Raw genomic sequence first — 6,705 nt, 5'->3', positions numbered from 1 at the left:
CGTCTCATAAAATATATCTCTTCAATAATAAGACTTGAAAGTCAAAATTGCTCCTTGATCCATGGGCTGCAGAATGGATATTGTGTTAGAGGCATGAAAACATTAATATTGTACATCTCCATCAGAGCTCTTGGGGGACCAGATGTATTGTCAATAAGCAGGAAAGTTTTGAAAGGAATTTCTTTCTAAGAAGTAGGTCTTAGCGGTGAGTTTGAAATATTCAGTAAACCATGTTGTAAACAGACGTGTTGTAATTAACGCTCTTTTGTTCTATTTATAGAGCACAGGAAGAATAGACATTATTTTTTCACTTTGCAGTTTCAATTCTGATATTATTTATTTATTTATTTATTTATTTATTTATTTAAGAGATAGAGTGAGACAAAGCATGAGAGAGGAGGATCATAGAGAGAAGGAGGACACAGAATCTGAAGTGAGCTTCCATCTCTGAGCAAGCATTCAGCCCAAAGCCCCATGCTGGGCTTGAACCCACCAACCATGAGATCATGACCTGAGCTGAAGTCAGTCGCTTAACCGACTGAGCCACTCAGGTGCCCCTCAACTCTGATATCAAAGCTTGACAGCACACAAGGGGGAAGAAAAACAACAAACAAGGAACAGCAAACAAATTAATCTTGCATGCTACTTTCAATCAACAGATTGTGGGTCTCTAGCTAGCAGTGTTTATAAGGAATCTGAGGCTTCAGCCTCACTTAGGGGAAAGACAATTGAAAATAATTATCAATATCCACACATTTCACTCAACCCAGAAGAAACCAATGACACCAAAGTTGGCAGCAAAAGTGGTATTGGCCATTCTACCAGGGCCAATAAAGGGGCCAACAAAGATCTGAAGATATCTGGAGTGGTCATTCTGGTGGTATCTAGCCCAGAAGGTAAATGGGATTCTAGACCAGGAATCACTAAAGTCTCCTTCCTTGTGCCAAATCAGCAGCCTGAACTCAAAGTCATCCCAGCTCCAGGGCCCAGATACAGGCTATCTGCAATATCCACTCAGGTTTTCCCCTCAGGCTGGTCCTCAGCCTCAGCTGCAGAGGCATCCAGAGCATTCAAGGCCTCTTTTGCAGCCTCATGAAGGATGCAGTTCAGTAGCAAGGATCTCTCTTCTGAACCTTTGCAATGAATCTCAGTACTTTCATCTGGCTAGTGGTAGGAACAGAGGCCCCAGAGGAATTCATACTCAGGAGGGTTGCTGCTCAGCATTTGTCTGTAATCCAGGCACTTTTGCTTTACAAACTCATAAGTGAGACGTTTCCTTAGATCTCCAAGGAGAGGACTTCTCACCCCAGGACTCAGTCCCATCTTGCTTTGTGTCAGCTTCATGGACACAGTTGCAATTCATGAAGATGATACCCAATACCACTAAGAGAACACTCAGCATGGTTGTGTCTTTGTCCCCAGTGTGCAAACAAGGGACTTTGGCGGGGGTACTGATGAGAATATAAAGGTGCTCCACTTTGTCAGTCTCCTTCAGTTGAATCCCAGGAAAAACATCAGTGCATTTATGACTGATATCCCTCAGCATTTCTGAATGCTTGATGGACACCTGTGTGTACTTTTTAAGCATCAAGTATTTAACCAACCTACTTGCTCTATCCTTTTTTAAATAATAGTTTATTGTCAAATTGGTTTCCATATAACACCCAGTACTTTTCCCCACAAGTGCCCCTCCTCCATGGTCATCACCCACTTCCCCCCTGCCTTCAGCCCTCAGTTCGTTTTCAGTATTCAATAGTCTCTCATGTTTTGTGTCCCTCTCTCTCCCCAGTTCTCTTTTCCCCTTCCCCTCCCTATGGCCCTCTGTTAGGTTTCTCCTGTTAGACCTGAGTGCAAACATATGGTATCTGTCCTTCTCTGCCTGACTTTTTTCACTTAGCATGACACCCTTGAGGTCCATCCACTTTGCTACAAATGGTCAGATTTCATTCTTTCTCATTGCCATGTAGTACTCCATTGTGTATATATACCACATCTTTTTTATCCTGAGGAAGGGCCATATCTCAGCGTTGTGGGGCATCCAGATTCTGTGAGGCATCCAGATTCTGTGAGGTAGTTAGGAGAGGGGCTCAGGTTTTTCCAATCAGGAGGAACTGACCATCAGTGGGGAGCCACTCAGGTGGGAGTGGCCAGTCAAAAGGGCCTTGCCAATCTGAAGGTCACTGCCTGTGCCAGGCCAGTGGATTTAGCCAGACAATCATACCAAGCCAGACAATAGGGTTCTGCCAAGCAAGTGACTTTTGCCAGACTGGTGGGGTCTGCCCGGGTTGGGAGGATCTTATGTGATGGTGGGGCCTGCCGGGGTGGGTGGTTTTGCCAGACTGATTGGTTCTGCCAGGACAATGGGTTCTGCCAGAGCACATTGGAGGGTGCACCAGATGGGTTCTAATTGGTAACTGGAACAGGTGTGGACCTCCAGGTCCCTGCAGCCAGTAGAACCCACCTCTGATTCCCACTGCTATTATTGTACACATTCAAGTTACTAACCTTATGAGTTCTCTTGCCGTAAATTATAGCCAAATTATAGTTTTGGACTTTAGAGTCTGAGCCTGGGATCCATCTGCTGATATTTTTGCAGTTTGTTTAATATTGTGGGTATAGGTATCAGCTTTTGGGTGCTTAGTGGTGTCATTCCAAGCCTTAAAGGCTGCATTAGGCTAAATATTGACCATCTCACCAGACCTGACAGAGAAATTGTAGGTGGCACTTGGGCCAACCTTAGTAGTAGTGTTCAGGGACTTAAAGACCATATCAGACTTGTTAGCAGTTAACTTCCTAGTTAGCAACTAGTGGTTGCTGCCTGATAAATATCATAGGCAGCATTTTGGGCCCTTTGGGGTGGCATTATGCGATTTAAAGGCAGCCTTAGGCAGGATACTGGGCATCTCTTTGGCATTAAGAGCCTGAGAGAAATCATAGGCAAGATTTAGGCCTTTTGTGGTGGCATTCTGAGCATCAAAACTGTTTTGGGCATAGTGGCAGCTGCTTAAACTCGAACGTCAGCTATCTGACTGGCTGTTTGAGGCTGTGAACTCCGAGAACTAACATTTGACCCAGCTGCTGTGGCCTGGTTGATTGGTGGAGCCTCCGAGATCTGGATGCCCTTATCAGAGTCTGCCTAAGTAAGATGTTTTCTTGTGTAGAGGCCTTAGCCTGGAAGTGGAGGAGACCCACACCAACTCCGTTTTCTGAGCCATGGCTCTTGTCCCTCTTGCAAGAGCAGAGCCTTGCCTCAGACTCCAAACTTATCTTCCTTGTTGTGTCCCTTATTCACCACTCAGAGGACTGAAATTTCCCTGCTTGGTTTTCTGCAGTGCACCCTTTCCTGATCCAGTATAAAATTACAGTCAGTATCCCAAAATAGACATAATTTTTTAAGCTTATTTATTTTTGAGAGAGAGAGAGAGCACAGAGAATGAGAGGGAGTGGGGTAAGGGCAAGGGCAGAGATAGAGGATATCAAGCAGGCTCTGCACTGTCAGTGTAAAACTTGACAGTGGGCTTTAACTCAGGAACCTTGAGATCATGATCTAAGTCAAAATCGACAGTGCCACCCAGGCACCCCAGGATCCTTGAATAATTCTAATACACACACACACACACACATACACACACACACACAAGAAATAAGGAATTCTGAAATATAAAAGAGCTCTATCTGCAGGACAATAATCAGTGATATTCCACTAGATGTGATTAATTTGCATTGCTGTGCACAAGAATCATATGCATTATTATCATTATTTAACAATTTACAAAGTGATGACATAGATGTAGCACAGTGAAGCTAACTCAAATGGCAAAGCCAGAGGGAACATTGACTAATACTTTTTCACCATAGTACACCCACTTATCTTTCCCTCCCATTTCAAATTGTTTCATTTCAAAGACCTGATAGTTGTGCCCAACAGCATCGCATTATCAATGTGTCCCAGGTACACTCACCAGCACTTCCTTGCCAGTGCCCCCATCACAGGGGTTACTCCTAGAGTCTCTGCAAGTGATCTTGCTCAACTTGCCCTCAGCATAATCTTAAAAATAATTTATTTTCAATACAAATTTATTTATTTATTTATTTATTTATTTATTTATTTATTTATTTATTTATCTATCTGTATCTATTTTGAGAGAGGGATAGTGCACACACGTGTGTGGGAAGAGCAGAAACAGAGAGGGAGAGACAGAATCCCAATCAGGCTCTGTCCTGACGGTGGAGAGCCCAACATGGGGCTCAGTCTCACAGACTGTGAGATTATGACCTGAGCTGAAATCAAGAAGCAGAAATTTAAATGACTGACTGACACAGGAACTCCTTTTTCTCCTTTTTATTTCAGGAATAGAATTTAGCGATTCATCACTTACACTCAACACCCAGAAATAATCCAAAAATGTGTCCTCCTTAATTCTCGTTGCCCATTTAGCCCATTCACCCAACCAACACCTCTCCAGCAACCCTGTTTATTCTCTGTATTGAAGAGTCTCTTATGGTTTGTCTCCCTCTCTGGTTTTATCTTATTTTTTGTTTCCCTTCCCTTATGTTCATATGTTTTGTATCTCATCTGTTTTGTATCTTAAATTCCGTATTTGAGTGAAGTCATATAATATTTGTCTTTATCTTATTGATTTAGTTTACTTGCATAATACACTCTAGTTCCATCCACATTGTTGCAAATGGCAAGGTTTCAATTTTTTTGATCAATGAGTAATATTCCGTTGTATATTTATACCACTCTTCTTTATCCATTCTCCAGTGGATGGACATTTGGGGTCTTTCAATACTTTGGCTATTGTTGATAGTGCTGCTATAAACATTGGGGTGCATGTGTCCCTTTGAAACAGCACACCTGTGTCCCTTGAATAAATACCTAGTAGTGCAATTGCCGGGTCCTAGGATAGTTCTATTTTCAATTTTTTGAGCACCTCCATATTGATTTCCAGAGTGGCAGTACCACTTTGCATTCCCACCAGCAGTGCAAAAGAGATCCTCTTTCTCTGCATCCTTGCCAACATCTGTTGTTTCCTAGGTTGTTCATTTTAGGCATTCTGATACATGAGGTGGCATCTCATTGTGGTACTGATTTGATTTGATGATGAGAGTGATGTTGAGCATTATTTTTTCATTTGTCTGATAGTCATCTGGATCTCTTTTTGGAAAACTGTCTATCATTGTCTTTTGCCCATTTTTAGCTGGATTATTTGCTTTTATGGGGTTGAGTTTGACAAGTTCCTTATAGATTTTGGATGCTAACCCATTACCTGATAAGTCATTTCCAAATATCTTCTCCCATTCCATCAGTTGGTTGCCCTTTAGTTTGCTGATTGTTTCCTTTGCTGTGCAGAAGCTTTTATCTTAATAATTTCCCAATAGTTCATTTTTGCTTTTGTTTCCCTTGCCTCTGAAGACATGTCAAGTAAGAAGTTGCTACAGCTGTGGTCAAAGAGGCTATTGCCTGTTTTCTCCACTGGGATTTTGATAGCTTCCTGTCTTAAGTTTAGGTCTTTCATCAATTTGAGTTTATTTTCATATATGGTGTAAGAAAACAGTCTAGGTTCATTCTTCTGCATTTGTTGTCCAGCTATCCCAACACTATTTGCTGAAGAGACCTTTTTACATTGGATATTATTTCCTGCATTGTCAAAGAATAGTTGGCCATGCATTTGTAAGTCCATTTCTGGGTCCTCTATTTTGTTCCATTGATCTATAGATCTGTTTTTGTGCCAGTACCACAATGTTTTGATGATTACAGCTTTGTAATACAGCTTGAAGTCCAGAATCGTGATGCCTCCAGCTTTTGTTTTCTTTTTCAAGACTGCTTTGACTATTTGGATTCTTTTCTAGATTCATACAGTTTTTAGGATTGTTTCTTTTAGCTCTGTGAAGAATGCTGGTGTTATTTTGATAAGGATTGCATTGAACATGTAGATTTCTTTGGGTAGTATTGACATTTTAACAATATTTGTTCTTCCAATCCATGAGAATGGAATGTTTTCCCATTTCATTTTTCCAGAATAGTCCTAAAACTTTTGGAATGAGCATTGGCTTCAACTTAAAGTCATCAGCTGCATTAGCCCTTAAGAGGAGAGTCAGCCTGTCATTTCAGAGCCAGACATTGACTTCTCCTTTTTAGCAATGAAAGTCCTAGATGGTATCTTCTTCCAGTAGAATAATGCTTCGAAAATCTGTTAGTTAGTGTAGTCACCTTTGCTAATTATCTTAGCTAGATCTGGATAATTTGCTGCAGCTTCCACATCTACATCTACTTGAAGCATTGCTGTTTCACCTTGCACTTTCATGTTAAGGAGATGGCGTCTTTCCTTTTATCTCATGAACCAACCTCTGCTAGCTTCAAACTTTTCTTTTTCAGCTTCTTCACCTATTCATGGAATTAAAGAGAGCTAGGTCCCTACTCAGGAATAGGCTTTGGCTTAAGGGAATGTTGTGGCTGGCTTGATCTTCTATCCAGACCATTGAAATTTTTCCATATCAGCAATAAAGATATTTCTCTTTCTTATCACTTATGTGTTCACTAGAGTAGCACTTTTAATTTCCTTTAAAAACTTTAACTTTGCGTTTACAACTTGGCTAACTGATTGATACAAGAAGTCTAGCTTTTAGCCTTTCTTGGTTGTTGATGTGCCTTCCTCACTAAATTTAACCATTTGAAGCTTTTGATTTAAAATGAGAAAC

The 6,705-nt window shown here is 41.2% G+C and overlaps 1 pseudogene; it reads right to left on the bottom strand.

Moving 5' to 3' along the window:
• Positions 1 to 757: 757 nt before the first annotated feature.
• LOC115283438 lies at positions 758 to 6,311 on the bottom strand (annotated as a pseudogene).
• Between the last annotated feature and the right edge of the window lie 394 nt (positions 6,312 to 6,705).

The sequence above is a fragment of the Suricata suricatta genome, chromosome X (assembly GCF_006229205.1).
Source record: "Suricata suricatta isolate VVHF042 chromosome X, meerkat_22Aug2017_6uvM2_HiC, whole genome shotgun sequence".
NCBI lineage: Eukaryota > Metazoa > Chordata > Mammalia > Carnivora > Herpestidae > Suricata > Suricata suricatta.
Note: the sequence above shows the minus strand (reverse complement) of the source record. Positions and strands in the feature narration are given on the sequence as shown.